The sequence below is a fragment of the Lactuca virosa genome, chromosome 1 (assembly GCF_052849685.1).
Source record: "Lactuca virosa cultivar CGN04683 chromosome 1, Lactuca_virosa_CGN04683_v6, whole genome shotgun sequence".
NCBI lineage: Eukaryota > Viridiplantae > Streptophyta > Magnoliopsida > Asterales > Asteraceae > Lactuca > Lactuca virosa.
Window position 1 is genome coordinate 171,952 of NC_136426.1, and position 21,202 is coordinate 193,153.

The 21,202-nt window shown below is 40.0% G+C and overlaps 1 protein-coding gene and 1 non-coding gene across 3 annotated transcripts in view; both read right to left on the bottom strand.

Annotated features, from left to right (window-relative positions):
- Positions 1-204: 204 nt before the first annotated feature.
- LOC145131522 (uncharacterized) overlaps positions 205-21,202 on the bottom strand; it is a 36,392-nt gene continuing 15,394 nt past the window's right edge. Inside the window, exon 2 of one of the 2 annotated variants that reach the window (XM_079066209.1) lies at positions 205-238. The gene's annotated coding sequence lies outside the window, so the exon portion shown is untranslated. Of the gene's footprint in view, positions 239-4,116; positions 4,176-21,202 lie in introns of those variants that run through there. The other variant, XM_079066204.1, reaches the window with a different exon arrangement.
- On the bottom strand, positions 15,677-15,783 carry LOC145151733 (small nucleolar RNA R71). Its single transcript, XR_013732291.1, has one exon. It is a non-coding gene; the product is annotated as a small nucleolar RNA R71 (small nucleolar RNA).

Sequence of the window (21,202 nt, forward strand, 5' to 3'; positions counted from 1 at the left end):
CATCAATACTACCATTATTATTATCAAAATAAAAGGTAAAACCTTGTTTATACAATGCATGAAAGGAAATAACATTTCTTGCCATTTCTGGCTAATAATAACATTTATTCAAATCTAATGTAAACCCACTATTTAGCACTAAGGAATAAACTCCTATCTTGGTGACAGGTGAAGCTTTCCTGTTTCCCATGATCAAGTTTATCTTTCCCTGCTCCACATTCTCACTTCTTTTTAGTCCCTACAAATCACAACATATGTGAATACCACAACTTGTATCAAGGACCCAAGACATAGAATGAGGTAAGTTATTAGAAAATATAGTGTATATACCTACATGGTTGGGGTTTACTTTCCCATCCTTGAAATCTTGCTGGTGCTTTGGGCAGTTTCGCTTCCAGTGCGACTTTTCATGGCAATAGAAGCATTCAGCCTCATTAGGGTTAGCAGAAGGAGTGACAAAACATTTCTTGGTTTTGCTTGAAGAGGAGCCTTCAAGGGTCTTACCCTTGGTACCCTTAGAAGGGTTCTTTCTCTTCTTCCCTTTGCCATGCCCGATTGCCAAGACATTGGCCGCAATTGGAATAGGAGTAGGAGTAGTAACAACCGACTTACCCTTTAGACCACTTTCGGCGGTCTTCAAGAGTCCTAGAAGTTTGCTGAGGGTGACTTCTTCCTTGTTCATGTGATATGTCATGCGGAATTGATCATAACACGATGACAAGGAGTGCAAAATGATGTCTATTGCTAACTCCTCAGGGAAGTTCACATTCAGCTTCAGTAAACGGTCCACATACCTTTGCATTTTCTTCATGTGGCCCGTGATGGGTTCACCATCCTTCATTCGGGTTGTTATCATGGAGGAGATTATTTCATATCGCTCTTGACGAGCACTTTGATGGTAGCGGTCCATCAAGTCCTGGTGCATCTCAAAAGGATAATAGTCCTCATAGGACTTTTGGAGCTCGGCTGTCATGGTGGCCATCATGATGCATGCCACTTTTGTAGCATCTCTTTCATGTACCTCATATTCAGCAAGCTCTTCAGGCGTAGGAGTTGGCTCAGGTACCTTTAGCTCCTTGTCGAGAACATATTTTTTGTTCTCATACCGAGTGACCATCCTGATGTTTCTGATCCAATCTGTAAAGTTGGACCCATCAAAGATGACTCTCCCACAAAGATTTATGAGAGAGAAGGAGCTAGTATGGTTTGAGCCAGAAGCAGCATTGTTTGAAGACATCTTGAAAGAAGAGAACAAGATTAGTTTAGATATTAAGAGAGTCCTTAATAAAACACCCAAATGTAATATTAAGGCTAGGATCCAATCACAATATATTATAACTTAGAAGAGGTATGCCGTAATCCAAGCTATAACATATTTGAAAGGTAGGTGAATGACGATTCACCAATTTCCACCATGAAAAACGAAATATAAATATTAGGTTTTTAATTGGTTCTTAGAAATTCCTAGATTCTTTTGAGATTCAATGAACTTTTCAAAGGCATGTTTCAATCTCGAGTGTGCCCTCCAAGTTTTGTGACTGGGATACCGAGGATCACAAAACGAGGTGTGAAGTAACCATGCAAATCACTTGGTACACTCAATGTTTATTACTCAATCGATGTGCCGGTTAACCACACGAACTCCACCGACCTATAATAAACATTAAGTCACCCTTTACCTACCTTGTTAAGTTCAAGTTAGTGTGCCGGTTAATCACACACGCTCCACTAACGACTTAAACAAAGTGTAAAGTGTAATTTCATGGATTAGCACCTTATTCACATTTTCCTAAAATAACTAAGATTGGGAATTCAATAAAGTTTAGTTACTTTAGTATTATCATTATACTTTTAATGAGAATTTATAAGTCCTTGTCCTACCCGTTCGGCTAACGACCCTCCACCGATCAAGGAAGCGGTGGGTGAGAGTGGACACCCATTAAGTTGCCATTTTATAGGCAACAACCTTATACCCCCCTTATAGACCGGCTTCGTGAATGAGGCGTACTAGCGGTAAGACGACTTGATCTTATACATATATATATTATTAACTTATAATATTATAAAGTATAAGCGTTGAATTTTAACTTTTAAAATTCTAAGGGTTAGAACTAAAGTTTTAATCATGACTTTACTTGTTCCAAAACTTGAGGGCAAGTTTTGTAAACTTTCAAAACTTTTCATTTCTTATAACTTATGAATTTAATTGAGTATTAAAATGAAGACTTTTCATTTTTCTAACTCTTGTGTTCTTTTAATGGTTTTTAAGAAAGTGTGACCTTTGGTTTTCCATAACTTGAGGACAAGTTATGGACTCCATTAAAACACATAATGACCATGAATTAAACTACCAAGTAGGTTACAAACAATTCCTATGATCATCTAATCTTCATAAGTTCAAGAACATGAATATGAACATTTCAAGAATCATAAAATTACTCATAACACTTGTAATTTTTTATTATAGCCATTGTAAATGGATTAGCATAAACATTACACCATCTAAAACAGGTTTTATAACACCAAAACAGTTTAGGGTAATGTTTCTAGTCCATTTCCAGCAGCAAAACTCGAAAAATTGGACACTGCAGCCTCTACTCGTCGAGTGCATGAACAGACTCGACGAGTAGCATGCATTTCTTCATGGACTCGTCGAGTCCCCCCATGGACTCGACGAGTTCATACGGCAGTGAACAAAAAAAATTCGATTTTAAACTATTTGCATCAAGTATCAAGTAAAGAAATCATATGCTCTGATACCACTGATGGGTTTTGAGCATTCTAACACTCCTATGGTGTACATGCAACCCTAGAAACCTTGGATCTATGTTTGACTAAGATACATGCAAATAATTATTTTTCCAAGGTTCTTATCCTATCTAGCATGACATTGGGAACTTGAATCAAATAAAGCTAGTAGAATTACTTACTTTGTAGTTGTAGTTGATTGCTTGGAGTTTTAGAGCCTAGCACCAATAGTGTGGATGCCTCATATGGAAATCACAAATCACCACAAACTTGGAATTTTGAGAGAATAGTAATCACCTTTCTTGAAATCGCCCCTCTTACTTTACTCACCACAACTAGTGTGATTTCAAGAACCAAAGCATCCTTTATATAATGTGTTGGATTAGGGTTACACCTATGTAAACCCTAATACCCATGTCTTTTCATTTCCATGAGATCCATGGGTTAAAGCTCCATGGAGTATCCATGGACTTTCCATGCAAGCCTAGCCCATTCCAAATAAGCATTAGCCCACACTATATAAATACAAGAGCCCATATTTAATTAGTCATACTTTTGATCTCTAAATTAATTCTAGATTAATTATAGATCAATACTAATTAAATAATATGATTTTATATTAATATATTAGGACTTATAATATATTTATAAATCATAACTTATACTATTCTCAAACGATTATCCATAAATTGTTCGGGTGAAGTGCAACCCAAATGGACCATGCCGGGTTGGGTCAAATACATACCAAATATAGTTATGGACTTAGACACTATATCCAACAGAATCCTCATCCCACAGACTTCCTAGATTTTCCAAGACTCTCACCGATTCGAGTATGAATCTTGTGCTTTCAGTAGTACGGGCCCAATACTACCTTCCACACCTATCCATACTTTCCTCAAGAATCCTCCCAAATCCTCTAAGTCACCTTCTCAAATCGATATACCAACACTCGTTACCGTGCGCAACCAAACCCACTGAAGCAATCCCTAGGATTTCCAAGGTTCCTGACCTCACCCTGCCATCAGCTGCTGAAGAACTCCCTATAATGACAGTCACCTACCTCATGAATACAATCATATGCAACAAATCTTAGATAATCCTTCGAGTAACAGACTCGTTGTGACATCCCCATTTTTACGGCCAGAAAAGACCGATTTTGTTTATGTTTTTTAATAAAAATCAGAGTAACTTCTTAAGAAAAGTATTGCGGAATTTGTTCCCAAAACAAAATATGATATAAATTTTGTCAAAGTATTTCTGAAAGAATTGTATTTTCATTACATTACAAAAACTCGGGATGTCAATCATCGATACAGACCATAAGCATAAACCAAAAAGAAATAAACATCTTAGGCCACAAAACACAATCTGGTCTTAAGTCCATAATCTCTCGTCAAATCATCCAACTATGCTTTTTCCACTACCTGTAATACAAGAAAACTGAGTGGGTCAGGCTGGGGAGCCTGGTGAGCATATAGGGTTTTCAACCCACAATAATAAGTCCATTATTTATTTTTATCAAATTACTAACCCGATTACCCGTTCCCGTTATCCTCACTTTACGTCCCTAAAGCATCTATTATAAGGGACATATCCTAAGGAATTTCATCGGGATGGACACTACTGCTAAGGATATTCCTCTGCCACATGTGTCCGTAAGGCAACCATGGGGGGGGGGGGGATGGAGTACATCTTCAAAAACACCTACAGGTTGCGAGCCTGCTAGCGTTCCACTGGACTGCCTAGAAAAGTCTGTGGTCGTCATCTATACTCCGCTAGACGACTGGATCATCTTAAACATCGTAAAATCGAGGCCTCTCATCATTTTAACGCACATCATCTATTTCATCTACCCATTGTTCTACCCAACATATTTGTAGATATAAAATACATACATGGTCCAGATCTGTAAAGCAAAGCTTACATCTTTCATCCAACATACTTTCAAAGCATAAAATATTTATACAGTCTAGAGCTGAAAAATAATGTTTACATCTTTCATCCAGCTTGACTTTTAAAACATAAAATATATATACAGTCTAGATCTGAAGAAAAAGTTCAGATCCGAAGGAAAGAAGTTCAGATCTTTCATCTAACATAGATCTCAAATTACACAGTTTAGATCTGAAGAAAAAAGCTTAGATCTGAGGTGAGAAAGTGTAGATCTGAAAGAAAAAGTCTCAGATCTAAAAGAAAAGTCTTAGATCTGAAAGATAAAGTGTAGATCTGAAGGTAAAAGTTTCAGATCTGAAAGAAAGAAGCATAGATCTTTCATTCAGCAACATCTCAAGTAAATAGCTAACATTTACCTATACACATAGCACATAAAATACTTCATATCTATATGTAAGATGAAAGTGACTATACACTCACCTGATACAGACTGATCCTGACAGCACCTCGCTTCTAAAAATAATCTTCTTTGACGAAACCGAGAAGTTTGCTTGACAACCGGGCTCCGCGCGGGCAGAGTTTCAAACCGAAAAACTCTTTTTCTTGGAGCCTTCGGGCTCTCCGGGACTCGCTTCTAGCACTTAGGAAGTACTAGGGAATGGAAGAGAGGTTTTAGGGGTAATGGGAGAGAAAGGGTATGAAAGGTGTGTGTTTCGGGAGTGATTTACGCCTCTATTTATAGGCTGTCTGGGCCGATTCACGTCATGAGAAAGGGTGCTCACGTCGTGAGCCAGCTGGCTACAACCATGCACAGCCTGGTGCTGACACGTGGGCATCGCACATAGGGTGGAAATCAGCCGATTTTCAAAAATTCGTAACTTTCGCATTCGAGCTCCGTTTTCGACGTTCTTTAGATCCACGTGTAGGTAAAAATAAGATCTACAACTTTCCTTTTGACTCCGTCGGCTAATTCTCGACCGATTTTAAAATTAACGGTATGAGAAGATTATACTGTTAAATGACTACGTAAAATTCATAACTTCTACATACGGACTCCGTTTTCGTCTGTCTTTTTACCGTTGAGTTCCTATTAATGAGATCTTCAACTCTCATTTAGGTCGCGTAGGCCAAAAACCGCTCGAACTAAAAATTCGAGTTTCGGGTCGTGCACTGCTATGCCGAATCTTAGAAAATTCATAACTTCCTCATACGAAGTCAGATTTGGGCGTTCTTTTTATGGATGTTCTTGATTTAACATATTACACGAATTTCGTTTAGATTACTAAGGCCAAAAAGTCTTCTATCGTAAATTCACTATTTACGCTTCCCGGTGCCGTGCCGGTTCCGTCGCGAAACTTCGACGGGTCATAACTTCTTCGTTATAACTAGGATTTCGGCGTTCTTTATATCCCCGGAATCCTTGTTTCGACCACTAAAACTTTATGTAAAGATATAGGGCTTATCTCACACTTCAACTTTGACGTTTATTTTTATCCTTTATTTATTATACATTTATAAATAAGTAATAAGCACATAAATGCACATAATTCACATAATACTCAAATAATTTATCTTTATTACCTTAAAATGAGTTACAATGGTTGACTTAGACTATTACATCATCTACTAATGCTTAGCCCAGAAACACGGGCGTTACAATTCTCTCCCCCTTAGGATGATTCCGTCCCGGAATCATGAATCAGCAAACAGATGCAGATAGCAACTCATCATGTCGCTCTCCGTTTCCCAGGTGAGATTTGGCCCATTCGAATGTTTCCAACGGACTAGCACTAAGTCAACCATCTTTGCGTCGTAACTTCTTCGTCTTACGGTCAACAATTGCCTCGGGCTCTTCGATTAGCCTCTTATTCTCATCCATCCTTAACTTTGAAATTGGAATTATGTCGGGAACTTCTCCCGTGAACTTCCTCAAATAACACACATGGAATGTGTTATGAATACAATCTACTTCTTCTGGCAATTCAAGCTTGTAAGCTTGGTTCCCAATCTTCTGAAGAACTTTGAACGGTCCAATAAACTTTGGACTCAACTTTCCTTGTTTACCGAATCTTATAAGTCCTTTCCACAGTGAGACTTTAAGCAAAACGAACTCTCCAACTTCAAAAGTCATTGGTCATCTTTTCTTGTCAGCATAACTCTTCTGACGATCCTGAGCTGCTAACATCCTTTCCCTGATCACTTTCAGCTTCTCAGCAGTCTCATGGACTATCTCGGGGCCCATAAACTGCTTCTCTCCGGCCTCAAGCCAACAAGACGGCGTACGACACTTCTGTGCGTACAAAGCTTGATAGGGTGCCATCTTGATGCTCGAGTGGAAACTGTTATTGTAGGAAAACTCTACCAGAGGTAAGTGCTCATCCCAGTTACCTTGGAATTCCAGGGTACATGATCTCAGCATATCTTCAAGTTTTTGTATTGTTCTTTCACTCTGACCATCAGTCTGCGGATGGTAAGCTGTACTTAAACACAATTTCGTACCCAATTCCTCTTGTAGACTTCTCCAAAACCTTGACGTGAAACGACTATCACGATCTGATACAATCGTTAGAGGAACACCGTGAAGTCTTACCACTTCCTTTACATAAGCATTTGGAAGCTTATCCATATACCACTTCTCGTTGGCTGCTATGAAGTGTGCACTCTTCGTGAAACGATCCACGACCACCCAAATCATGTCGTGACCGCTCTTCGTTCTGGGCAGTTTAGTCACAAAATCCATGGTGATGTCTTCCTATTTACCCATGGGTACAGGTAAAGGTTCTAAACTCCCATATGGTTTCTGATGTTGTGCCTTAACTCTTGCACATGTCACACACTCGGCCACATACTTCGCAACATCGAGCTTCATCGTCGACCACCAGTAGTAGGGCTTTAGGTCCCTATACATTTTAGTGCTACCGGGATGAATCGAGTACATGGTCTTGTGCGCTTCCTCCATCAGAAGATCTCTTATTCCTCCCGTCTTAGGTACCCAAATCCTATCTTGGAATACCTTTAACCCTTGATTGTTCGTACCGAACACCAGCGTTCTGCCCAAACGCTCTTCTTTTCGGTCATTTTCTCTAAAGCTTCTTCTTGAGCTCTCTTAATACTTTCCACGATCGTTGAGACAACTTCAATTCTTAATGCTCTTGGCCTTCTCCTTTCAAGGCTCACTTTTCGGCTTAAAGCATCGGCTACGACATTTGCTTTACCAGGGTGGTAAAGTATCTCGCAATTGTAATCCTTAAGCAACTCTAGCCAGCGTCGTTGCCTCATATTCAACTCTTTTTGATCAAAGAGATACTGAAGACTCTTATGATCGGTGAAAAGCTTGCACTTCGTGCCGTAAAGATAATGCCTCCATATCTTTAGTGCAAATACTACCGCTGCCAACTCCAGATCATGAGTGGGGTAGTTCTTTTCGTGTTCTTTCAATTGCTTCGATGCATATGCTATCACCTTATCCCTTTGGGTCAGAACACAACCTAACCCAATTCCAGATGCATTGCTATAAACTGCGAAGTCTTCGACTCCATCGGGCAGAGAAAGAATCGGTGCTTCACACAACTTCTTCTTTAACTTCTCGAATGCTTCTTCGTGCTTCTCACTCCAAGTATAAGTAGCTCCTTTATGGGTCAAAGTTGTCAATGGAGCAGCTATCGAAGAAAAGCCTTGGATAAACCTTCGGTAATATCCGGCTAATCCCAAAAAGCTTCGGATCTCTGTAGGACTTTTTGGTCGTTCCCACTTCATCACAGCTTCAATCTTTGTTGGGTCAACCATGATCCCTTCTTGGTTAACCACGTGACCCAAGAATTGAACTTCTCGAATCCAAAAATCACATTTGGAGAACTTTGCGTATAACTTCTCCTTCTTCAGAACTTCTAACACTTCTCGCAGGTGCTTGCCATGCTCCTGCTGGCTCTTTGAGTAAACCAGAATGTCATCTATGAACACTATTACAGATTTATCGAGGAACGGTTTACAAACCATGTTCATCAAATCCATGAATGCTGCTGGAGTATTGGTTAGTCCAAACGACATAACCAAGAACTCATAGTGTCCGTACCTTGTTCTGAATGCGGTTTTCTCAATATCTTGTTCTCGCACCTTCAGCTGATGATATCCTGACCTAAGATCGATCTTGGAGAAATAACTCGAACCTTGCAGCTGATCGAAAAGGTCATCAATCCTCGGCAATGGGTACTTGTTCTTCACCGTTCCCTTGTTCAGCTCTCTGTAATCTATGCACATCCTCATGCTTCCATCTTTCTTCTTCACGAATAACACTGGAGCTCCCCAGGGTGATGAATTAGGTCTAATGAAACCATTGTCCAACAATTCCTAAAGTTGCGTCATAAGCTCCTTCATCTCCGTTGGTGCTAATCGGTATGGTGCTTTTGCTATTGGTGTCGTTCCTGGTAACAAGTCTTCGAAATTTCACTTGTCTATCAGGCGGTAATCCGGGAAGATCTTCGGGAAAGACTTCCGGATAATCACACACCACTGGTATTTGTTGCATCTCCTTCTTCTCTTTCTTAGCATCGATCACAAATACCAAGTATGATGAGCAACCTTTGGACAAACATTTTCTAGCTTTCATCAGGGAGATGATTCCAGAATTTACTCTGCGTTTGTCCCCATACACCACGAATGACTATTTTCCAGGTGGGTTTACTCTTATTATCTTCTTCTTGCATAGTATCTCGACATCATTGGCGCTAAGCCAATCCATTCCCAGTACGATATCGAAACCATTCAGCTCAATAGGTAACAGCTCCTCGTGGAATTCGTTTCCGTTCAAGTCGATGACGATATTCCTAATGCAATTGCTAACAGGTATAAATTTGCCACTAGCAACTTCTACAACTAGGGAATCATCAAGTTTTTCTATAGGCAATGCTAGTCTTCCACCAAATTTATGTGATATAAAGGAGTAATTTGCTCTAGAATCAAACAATTTATTGGCAGGCAATCCATTTACAAGAAAGGTACCTGAAGCGACGTCCGTTTCTTCCTTCGCGGCTTCCAGGGTCATCTAGAAAGCTCTGGCTTTTGGCTTCGGTGGGACATTGGGCTTTGCCGCCTCCTTCTTATTCGGGCAATCCTTAGCGATGTGCCCTTCTTCATTGCATCCATAGCACACCCTCTTGTTGGATGTGCACTCGTTGGCGTAATGCCCTGTCCTTCTACATTTGTAGCAAGTCACCTCCTAGCTACATTTCCCCGAGTGTTTCTTTTTATACTTCTCGCACCACTTTGCTTCGTTTCCTCCTCCTCCAGATTTCTTTGAACTAGACTCGTTCTTCTTGTTAGATTTTGACGACCCATCAAACTTCCTCTTTTCGCCAACCTCAACCTTGCTGGCGACTCTTCCCTTGATCATTTCCTCAACAGACTTGGCAACCCAGATAGCTGCCTCCAGAGTAGGTGCCTGGCGGACTGGCACATCGTACTCCCATGGAAGTCCCTTTGCATACTTATCGACTTTCGTCAGCTCGTCTGGAACGATGCGCGAAGCAAACTCCATTTTGTCAGTGAAGGCATTGGTGTATTCATCAATGGACATGTTTCCCTTCTTCAATGTCAGTAATTGATTCTCTAGCTCGAGCAGGTTTTGGGCTGAGCAGTACTTGCGCTTGAAATATACCAAAAATTCTGCCCAAGTCAACTGCAGTGGCTCATTGGGGGCTTAGAGTCTTCCCCAGAGTGTTCCACCAGTGAACAACGCCTCCTCTGAACTGTCGCACTGCAAAGGTGGTCTGTGGCTTGCCTTTGCAACCACATGTTATGAAGGCCAATTCCATCTCCGATATCCAGTCCATGACTCCAATTGGATCCTCTTTCCCCGTGCAAGTTGATGGCTTACAGGTTGTGAAGTCCTTATACTTGCATTCGTTCCTCTCGACTCTTTCATCATGGTTGTTCCTCCTGATCACCGGGGGTTCCACTTGACTGACAGTGCGACTGTTATTCCCTTCTTCAGACTCTCTGTCATTTCGTTCTGGTTGTTCAACATGCATCGAAGGTTCATTTATGTTATTCAACAACAATTGTCTCATCTCTTCCCTCTGCTCCGCCATCATAGCCTGAATCATGGCTTGAACTCCAGCCATTGTGACTGGCTCAAGTGTAACTTCAACTATCGGCACCTGCTCAATCACTTCGGGACGAGGCTGCTGATTCCTGTTCTCATTCACGTTTCCAGCTCCACTTCGGGTTCTTGCCATTTCGATCTATACACCAAATTAGGTGAATTTAGATCTCTTTTCACGATAGACGTTTAAATTCTCCTTATCACTCCGAAACGTTACATGCTATTTCTAATATCATAATCGAACGCTTAGAATCCTAAACACATAAAGTTTCCAGATCCGGTCGGCAACAGACCATAGATCCGAACAAATAATAGCATACAAGGCAAACATAAAGCATTTAGCACATAATATCATTTTAGGCATCTTTCCTAAAATAAACTAGTGCTCGTGTCTAAAATATGGAAGACACTCATCTCACAATCATCGCTTAGCATTCTAAGTTTAAGTCTAGAAATCCTAAAAATTCCTAGTTCGCTTAAACTAGTGCTCTGATACCAACTGTGACATCCCCATTTTTACGGCCAGAAAAGACTGATTTTGTTTATGCTTTTTAATAAAAATCAGAGTAACTTCTTAAGAAAAGTATTGCGGAATTTGTTCCCAAAACAAAATATGATATAAATTTTGTCAAAGCATTTCTGAAAGAAATGTATTTTCATTACATTACAAAAACTCGGGATGTCAATCATCGATACAGACCATAAGCATAAACCAAAAAGAAATAAACATCTTAGGCCACAAAACACAATATGGTCTTAAATCCATAATCTCTCGTCAAGTCATCCAACTATGCTTTTGCCACTACCTGTAATACAAGAAAACTGAGTGGGTCAGGCTGGGGAGCCTGGTGAGCATATAGGGTTTTCAACCCACAATAATAAGTCCATTATTTATTTTTATCAAATTACTAACCCGATTACCCGTTCCCGTTATCCTCACTTTACGTCCCTAAAGCATCTATTATAAGGGACGTATCCTAAGGAATTTCATCGGGATGGACACTACTGCTAAGGAGATTCCTCTGCCATATGTGTCCGTAAGGCAACCATGGGGGGATGAAGTACATCTTCAAAAACACCTACAGGTTGCGAGCCTGCTAGCGTTCCATTGGACTGCCTAGAAAAGTCTGTGGTCGTCATCTATACTCCGCTAGATGACTGGATCATCTTAAACATCGTAAACATCGAGGCCTCTCATCATTTTAACGCACATCATCTATTTCATCTACCCATTGTTCTACCCAACATATTTGTAGATATAAAATACATACATGGTCCAGATCTATAAAACAAAGCTTACATCTTTCATCCAACATACTTTCAAAGTATAAAATATTTATACAGTCTAGATCTGAAAAATAATGTTTACATCTTTCATCCAGCTTGACTTTCAAAGCATAAAATATATATACGGTCTAGATCTGAAGAAAAAGTTCAGATCCGAAGGAAAGAAGTTCAGATCTTTCATCTAACATAGATCTCAAAGTACACAGTTTAGATCTGAAGAAAAAAGCTTAGATCTGAGGTGAGAAAGTGTAGATCTGAAAGAAAAAGTCTCAGATCTAAAAGAAAAGTCTTAGATCTGAAAGATAAAGTGTAGATCTGAAGGTAAAAGTTTCAGATCTGAAAGAAAGAAGCATAGATCTTTCATTCAGCAACATCTCAAGTAAATAGCTAACATATACCTATACACATAGCACATAAAATATTTCATATCTATGTGTAAGATGAAAATGACTATACACTCACCTGATACGGACTGATCCAGACAACACCTCTCTTCTAAAAATAATCTTCTTTGACGAAACCGGGAAGTTTGCTTGACAACCGGGCTCCGCGCGGGCAGAGTTTCAAACCGAAAAACTCTTTTTCTTGGAGCCTTCGGGCTCTCCGGGACTCGCTTCTAGCACTTAGGAAGTACTAGGGAATGGAAGAGAGGTTTTGGGGGTAACGGGAGAGAAAGGGTATGAAAGGTGTGTGTTTTGGGAGTGATTTACGCCTCTATTTATAGGCTGTCTGGGTCGATTCACGTCGTGAGAAAGGGTGCTCACGTTGTGAGCCAGCTGGCTACAGCCATGCACAGCCTGGTGCTGACACGTGGCATCGCACATAGGGTGGAAATCAGCCAATTTTCAAAAATTCGTAACTTTCGCATACGAGCTCCGTTCTCGACGTTCTTTATATCCACGCGTAGGTAAAAATAAGATCTACAACTTTCCTTTTGACTCCGTCGGCTATTTCTCGACCGATTTTAAATTTAACAGTATGAGAAGATTATACTGTTAAATGACTACGTAAAATTCATAACTTCTACATACGGACTCCGTTTTCGTCTGTCTTTTTACCGTTGAGTTCCTATTAATGAGATCTTCAACTCTCATTTAGGTCGCGTAGGCCAAAAACCGCTCGAACTAAAATTCGAGTTTCGGGTCGTGCACTGCTTTGTCGAATCTTAGAAAATTCATAACTTCCTCATACGAAGTCAGATTTGGGCGTTCTTTTTATGGATGTTGTCGGTTTAACATATTCTACGACTTTCATTTATATTACTAAGGCCAAAAAGTCTTCTGCTATGTGCATATTTAGCTATATATTTAGTATAGGTTTTCATTAATTGTTAGCTAATTATTTACATATTGTGGACAAAAGGTACTTAATAGTGTTCAAATTGTATTTTCAGTTCAAAAGAGAAGCTCGGAGATAAAAGGAAGCAGGAGATATGATCAAAAGCTCAGGAACTGAAGAAAGAAGAAAAATGCTAAATCCTGAAGCTACTCGGCGAGTATGGACATCTACTCGACGAGTACATACGAAGATTCGAGAAGCAATACGTAAAGTCCTTCTCGTATACGAATTCTTCAAGGGGACTCGACGAGTCAGTTGTCTACTCGACGAGTAGACCCTGTTTTGAGAAATCTATAAATAGAAGCAACAAACCCGAAGTGACTCTCTCTCTGGCTTTTGGGAAGCTTACTTGGCGACTAAGGAGACTGCTGGAGATCTGAAGAACGTGAGAAGAACCCTAATCCTCAATTCTAAGAAGACTAAGGCAACTTAGGTTTAATTTTCCACTTCACTTTTGAATAGAACTATGTCTAACTTGTTTGAATTCGTTTTTAGTTTGTTATCTACTGCAATTATGAACTAATTTCGTTAGTTTCTGTTTAGGGTAGACAAGTTTGCTCCTATGGATTAATTTACTATTTTGATTAATTGTTATGTGGTGAATCTTGTTAAATTAAGCTTGTTAAAGACCCTTATGCATTAACCATAACTATTTTCTGTTAATTGCTAAGTAATTCAGCTGCATGAACATCTCTTAATTGCTTATCTCATATGATTTATGTGAACACATTGCTATTCGCCTAGGATTAGTGAATATGAAACTAGGATTAACTAGAGAATGGGTAAATTAATGTGTGAGCTTGTGTGATACACCATCAACAAGAGGTTAATTGAATCACCAATTTAATTAGCTAATTACAAGTCTTATTTAACCCGAATAATTAAACTAGGGAATTTATTAGTTTAACCACTTGATAACTGCTTAAATTAATCTATTTTCTAAGGATTAGTAATAACGAATGTGAATCTAATCACCTTAGTCGGTAACCAATAACAATTAATCCATTACATCACCATAAAAATTAACCATAGGAGTAAATGAGTTGAACCTAAACAAAAATCCTTTTAATCATTGAATTTAGTTGGTTTTTACGTGTTTTCAGCTGTTAGTTGATTAGTTAAGTTTTAGTTAAGTTTCCAGCCTTGCAAAACTAGAGAAAACCCCTCTATTTTACTAATTGTTTTAGATAATTCTAGTAGTTAGATTAATTTCTGTTCCCTGAGTTCGATACCCTACTTGCTAATTCATATTACCAATTGACAGGTCCACTGCCTTTTGTGTGTCGAATTCATAAATTAAAAGTAGGATAAAACTAGTTAGTTTAACACACATCAAGTTTTTGGCGCCGTTGCCGGGGAACGGTTCAAAAATTAATTCTAATTTCTAGTATTATCGACCCTTTGTGTGAGATTAATCTTGCACAAAATTACTGCTTTAGTAGTCTAGGTATTAGGTTTAGTTTTAATTTTCTCTGATTTGTTAGAATTTTAGTATGATTTTTTTCAGTTTTAGCCTTGAACTCGCCGAGTGCAATCGAAGCTACTCGACGAGTCCATCGCTGAAACTCAGTTTCATTTTTATTTTATTTTTTTGTTCTTTTTACGCGTATTTTCTGTTTTGTTTACAGTTCGTTTATGACCAGGGGAGGAGGTACACCTTTGATTCCACCGCTTGAAGACCCGGTAGCAACCTTGAAGAAAAACAAAGGCAAAACCATAGGAGAAACCGCAACATCAAAAAATTCGCCATTGAAGAATCTCAAATCTGTTTTTAGTAAGAAAAAGGACAAGAAAGTGGGAGAATCCAGCAATTTTTCTGAGGCAAACGAAGACCCAAACATGGACGATATCGTGTACGAATCCGGAAAAGAAGAAAGCGAATCCGAGGAAGGAAGCGACATCGAGGGCGAACTAGCTGACCCCATGGCTAACATTGATGAAGTTCCCATGGGTGAATGGAAGAAAAGGATGCGTGACGACACCGGCCTGGGACTCGTGCAACCCGCAATTCCCGCAACTGCCACCTTTGAACTTAAAGGCCACATACTTGCTCAACTTAAGGAGATTCCATTCTACGGGAAGGATCATGAAGACGCATACAAGCATCTTGACGAAGTCAATGACATAGCCGACTACTTCAATGTCCCTAATGTGGCTCGCGACACTGTCTTGCTTCGTATGCTACCTGTCACATTCAAGGGAACTTCAAAGGATTGGCTAAAATCACTTCCCCCAGGATCCATCACTACATGGGCTAAAATGAAAGAAGAATTCATAGACCAGTTTTGCCCTCCTTCAAAAATAGCCAAGTTGAAGAAAGCCATAACTAATTTTGAACAACAAGCTGGAGAGTCACTATATGAGGCGTGGGAAAGGTACAAAGGCTTACTAAGGAATTGCCCACATCACGATCTAAACAGCCAACAAGAAGTCTCCATTTTCTATGATGGAGTAAATATGAAAACTAGACAACTCCTTGATTCGCAAGAACCACTCACAAAGAAAGCACCCCCGGTGGTAAAGGCCCTAATTGAAGAATTCTCTAAACACTCAAGAGAATATCATAACCCAAGAAATGACTTGACTCGAGGGGCGGTGAACTCTATTACTAATGACATGGCAGCAATGATGGCAAAATTGGAAAGCATGGATCGAAGAATGACAAAGATGGACCAATCCATCCACGCCATTAGAGTGGGTTGTGAAAACTGTTGAGGACCTCATCTAACTAAAGATTGTGATCTTGACGAGAACGGGAATCGGAAGGTGCAAGTGTGCTATTCAAGTGGTGATAGGTTAGATGATAATTGGCGAAAACCAAAGAAGGAATGACTACCTTATGATGAGTACAAAAAGACAAGGGAGGAAAAGTATAGGCAAAAGGAGAGAGGCTTTTATCAAAAGGAGGAACCGGTGTATGAAAAGAAATCAGATTTGGAAGACATGCTTACAAGATTCGTGGCCGCATCCGAGAAAAGACACATTGATACCGATGCTACACTCAAAGATCAACAAACTATGTTGAGAGAACACCAACTTATGATGAAAGATCAACAAGCGTTGCTTAGGAATCAACAAGCATCTATTCTCAACATAGAAAAGCAGCTGGGGCAACTTGCTCAACAAGTGAATGAGAGAAGACCGGGTGGACTTCCTAGTAATACCGAAAGTAACCCGAAAGGTGCACATATAAATATCGTGACAACCATGAGTGGGAAGATTATAACCCCTCTGACCCCTATTCAGCAAGAAGACCCTAAGCTGGTTCAAGAGGATAAAAAAGATCTTGAAGAATCACAGAATCCCGACACGAATCGCCGAGTCGACGTTACGGACTCGACGAGTCCCCCACCTGAACAGAAAAGCCAGCCTCCTGTTAAGCCATATCAGCCTCCACTTCCCTTTCCGGCTCGAGCTAGACAAGAAAAAAATGAAGTTGACTACAAGAAGTTTCTGGAACACATAATGGCTCTCCAGATTAATATGCCATTCATAGAAGCGGTTGCACAAATGCCGAAATATGCCAAATTCCTCAAGGAGCTTCTAACTAATAGAAAGAAGATGGAAGAGGTGAAGAAAGTGGTCCTAAACGAGAATTGTTCAGCTGCCATGTTGAATATACTACCTAAGAAGAAGGGTGATCCGAGAAGCTTAACATTGCCTTGCCAATTTGGAAACTTAGCTACCATTTATGCATTTGCCGATTCAGGGGCAAGTGTAAATCTCATGCCATACTCATTTTTCAAGAAATTAGATCTTCCGGAGCCAAGGCTAATTCGAATGGCTATTCACCTAGCAAATAAAACGGTCACATTTTCGAGAGGAATCTGTGAAGATCTATTGGTGAAGGTTGATAAATTTGTGTTTCCCACGGACTTTATAGTTTTAGACATGGAAGCGGATCCTCAAGTCCCGATAATACTTGGAAGACCTTTTCTTAACACCGCAAGTGCTATAGTTGACATGCGAGATTCTAAACTTACCCTTCGGGTAGGAGACGAATCAATCACTTTCGGAGTTGATCAAGCCATGAAACATCCAAGGAATAACGATGACACAGCATTTTCGGTTGACATGTTGGAAGAATTGATGGAGGAATGGAATGAAAATGAGCCGAACAAGTCCACCGTCACACATGAAAAAGAATTTGATGCGGAAAGAGACCTACTGGAATTAGAAAGACTGATCGAGGAAGCTGAGTATAATGATCTAATCAGAAGTGCAGAATACCCAACTCGCCGAGTCGCCTCGACAGACTCGACTAGTCCATCCGAGGAAACCCGATCAGTCGCGGATTTCACTAAGGACTCGACGAGCCCCCTCAATGGACTCGACGTGTTCAACATTCAGAACACGAAAATTGAACTTAAGGCACTACCAGATCACTTGGAGTACGCGTTTCTTGAAGATGGCCAACAAAAACCTGTAATAATAGCCGCTGATTTGGCCGAACATGAGAAAGAAAGCCTTGTGGGTGTACTAAGGAAGAGGCAAGATGCTATAGCATGGCAAATAACCGACATAAAAGGAATTAGTCCAACTTATTGTTCTCACAAGATTAACTTAGAAGATGGAGCTAAAGTTGTAGTACAACGCCAACGAAGACTTAACCCGAACATGCAAGAGGTTGTGAAAAAGGAGGTGGTTAAAATACTAGATGCCATAATCATTTACTCCATCTCCGATAGCCCATGGGTGAGTCCGATGCAAGTGGTACCAAAGAAAGGAGGAATGACGGTGGTGGCAAATGAAAATAACGAATTAATTCCAACGAGAACAGTAACCGGGTGGCGTGTTTGCATTGACTACAGGAAATTGAATGATGCCACATGCAAGGATCACTTTCCATTGCCATTCATCGATCAAATGCTCGAAAGACTCTCCGGCCATTTATATTATTGTTTTCTTGATGGGTTTTCGGGATATTTTCAAATTCCAATAGACCCACAAGACCAAGAGAAGACCACTTTTACATGCCCAAGTGGAACATTTGCATATAGACGCATGCCTTTTGGGTTATGCAATGTACCAGCTACTTTCCAAAGGTGCATGATGGCCATTTTTCATGATATGATCGAGAAGTTTATGGAGGTCTTCATGGATGATTTCTCGGTGTTCGGGTCATCTTTTGAAGATTGCTTATCTAATTTGGACTTGATGCTAGCTAGATGTGAGAAGACAAACCTTGTCCTTAATTGGGAAAAGTGTCACTTCATGGTGAAAGAAGGAATTGTATTGGGTCACAAAGTTTCAAGGAAAGGGATAGAAGTGGATAGAGCAAAATTGGACACAATAGCTAAGCTACCCCCTCCAACTAATGTAAAAGGGGTAAGGAGTTTTCTTGGCCATGCGGGATTTTATCGGCGCTTCATTAAAGATTTTTCGAAGATTACTAGACCTTTAACTCAATTACTCTTGAAGGATGCCCCATTTGATTTTTCCAAGGAATGTCATGAAGCATTTCATTTGTTAAAGGAAATATTAACCACTACTCCTATCATGATAGCACCAAATTGGAATCTTCCTTTCGAGCTAATGTGTGATGCTAGTGACTATGCGGTGGGAGCAGTTTTGGGACAAAGAATTGACAAGCATTTTCAGCCGATCTACAATGCAAGCAAGACATTGAATCCTACCCAAGAGAATTATACTACTACCGAGAAGGAGCTGTTAGCTGTGATATACGCTTTTGATAAGTTCCGCCCTTATTTGGTATTGTCCAAGACCATAGTTTTTACCGATCATTCAGCCCTAAAGTATCTTTTTACTAAACAAGATGCTAAGCCCCGATTGAGACGTTGGGTCTTACTTTTGCAAGAGTTTGACATTGAAATACACGATAAAAAGGGAATGGAAAACGTAGCTGCCGACCATTTGTCAAGATTAGAGAACCCGCATTTGGAGGAGTTGGAAGAAAACAAGATTGGAGACGATTTTCCCGATGAATATCTTTTAGTAGTATCCGGAGAAATGCCATGGTTTGCGGATATAGCTAACTACTTACCAACCAATTACATTCCAAAAGACTTAACCCACCAACAGAAGAAGAAATTCTTTTCAGAAATTAAGTACTACTTTTGGGATGAGCTGTATCTCTTCCGAAGCTGCGCAGACGGAATGATAAGAAGATGTGTATTCGGGAAAGAAAGTCGAGAAATCTTGCCACACTGTCATAGCGGGCCCGTCGGAGGACATCATGGAGCACACTACACAGCTAGGAAGATTTTTGATATTGGGTTTTATTGGCCCACCATTTTTAAAGATGCTGCTCAATTTGTCAAAGAATGTGATTCGTGCCAATGAGCCGGGAACATATCATCCCGAAATGAAATGCTCCAATATAGTATTCAAATATGTGAGGTATTTGATGTGTGGGGGATCGACTTTATGGGACATTTCCCAATGTCCAAAGGAAATAAATACATCTTGGTGGCGGTCGATTACGTGTCTAAATGGGCGGAGGCACAGGCATTGCCAACTAATGATGCTCGGGTGGTGGTACGATTTCTAAAGAAGCTATTCTCAAGATTTGGAGTTCCTAAAGCTCTTATTAGTGACCGGGGCACTCACTTTGCAAATGATCAATTAGCCAAAGTGTTGAAAAAATATGGGGTACATCATAGGTTCTCCACATCTTATCATCCACAAACTAGTAGGCAAACTGAAGTGACGAATAGGGCATTAAAAAGGATTTTAGAAAGATCGGTTGGAGGAAATCGAAAGGAATGGTCGGATAAATTAGATGATGCACTTTGGGCCTTTCAAACAGCTTTCAAGACGCCTATTGGTACTACACCATATAGGTTAGTATATGGAAAAAATTGTCATTTACCGGTAGAAATAGAGCATAAAGCTTTTTGGGCTCTAAAGATGTGCAATTTTGATTTGGCTGAACTCCGAACCAACCGATTGATGCAAATGAATGCCCTTGAAGAGCTGAGAAATGAGGCCTACACTAGTTCCTTGATATAGAAAGAAAAGACAAAGAATTGGCATGATAAAAGATTGAAGGGTAATAAGGATTTTCATGAAGGACAAAAGGTGCTACTCTTCAATTCAAGGTTCAAACTTTTCCCGGGCAAGCTGAAGACACGATGGGATGGTCCATTTATAGTAAAACAAGTTTTTCCACATGGAGCTATTGAGCTTATATCGAGAGACGGAACTCCTTTCAAGGTTAATGGTCATAGAGTGAAGAGATATGAAGAAGGAATTCCAAGAGATGAAGGTCTTGAAGCAGGGCTGCTTCTAGGAGGAACTACAGAAACTTAAAGCGGGAAGGAGTCCAGCTAATGACTCCTTAAAAAGAAGCGCTTCCGGGAGGCAACCCGAGTTTAGAGTTTGCTTTCTTTTTCCTTTCTTTTTCATTTTTATTTTTGGATCTGCTTTTATCAATCTTCTTTTGTGCTTATAATGATTGCTTGAGGGCAAGCAATGCTCAAGTGTGGGTTGGTTGCATACATTTTTAAAGATTCAATTGCTTATCAAACAGTGAAAGGCTCGACGAGTCCCTAAACTTACTCGGCGAGTCCATTTGAGAAATCCCGATTAAACTCGGAATCGCGTATTTGCTCGGCGAGTAGGTGCTCCTACTCGGCGAGTCCACATATTTATCCGAAAAAAATAATAATAATAATTTTCACATTCTGTAAAAGGGGTTTTTACCCTAATTGTAAAACATTTCAACATTTCACCCAGCCGCCACCCATACACGACGAGCAAGTTCTCTCAAGCTCTCATCTTGATTTCTTCCATTTTCTTACAAATCCAACTAAAAGGTAACCATTTTCACTCTTAATCTTTTAAAAGTTTCGATCTTTGGTGCAGATGCAT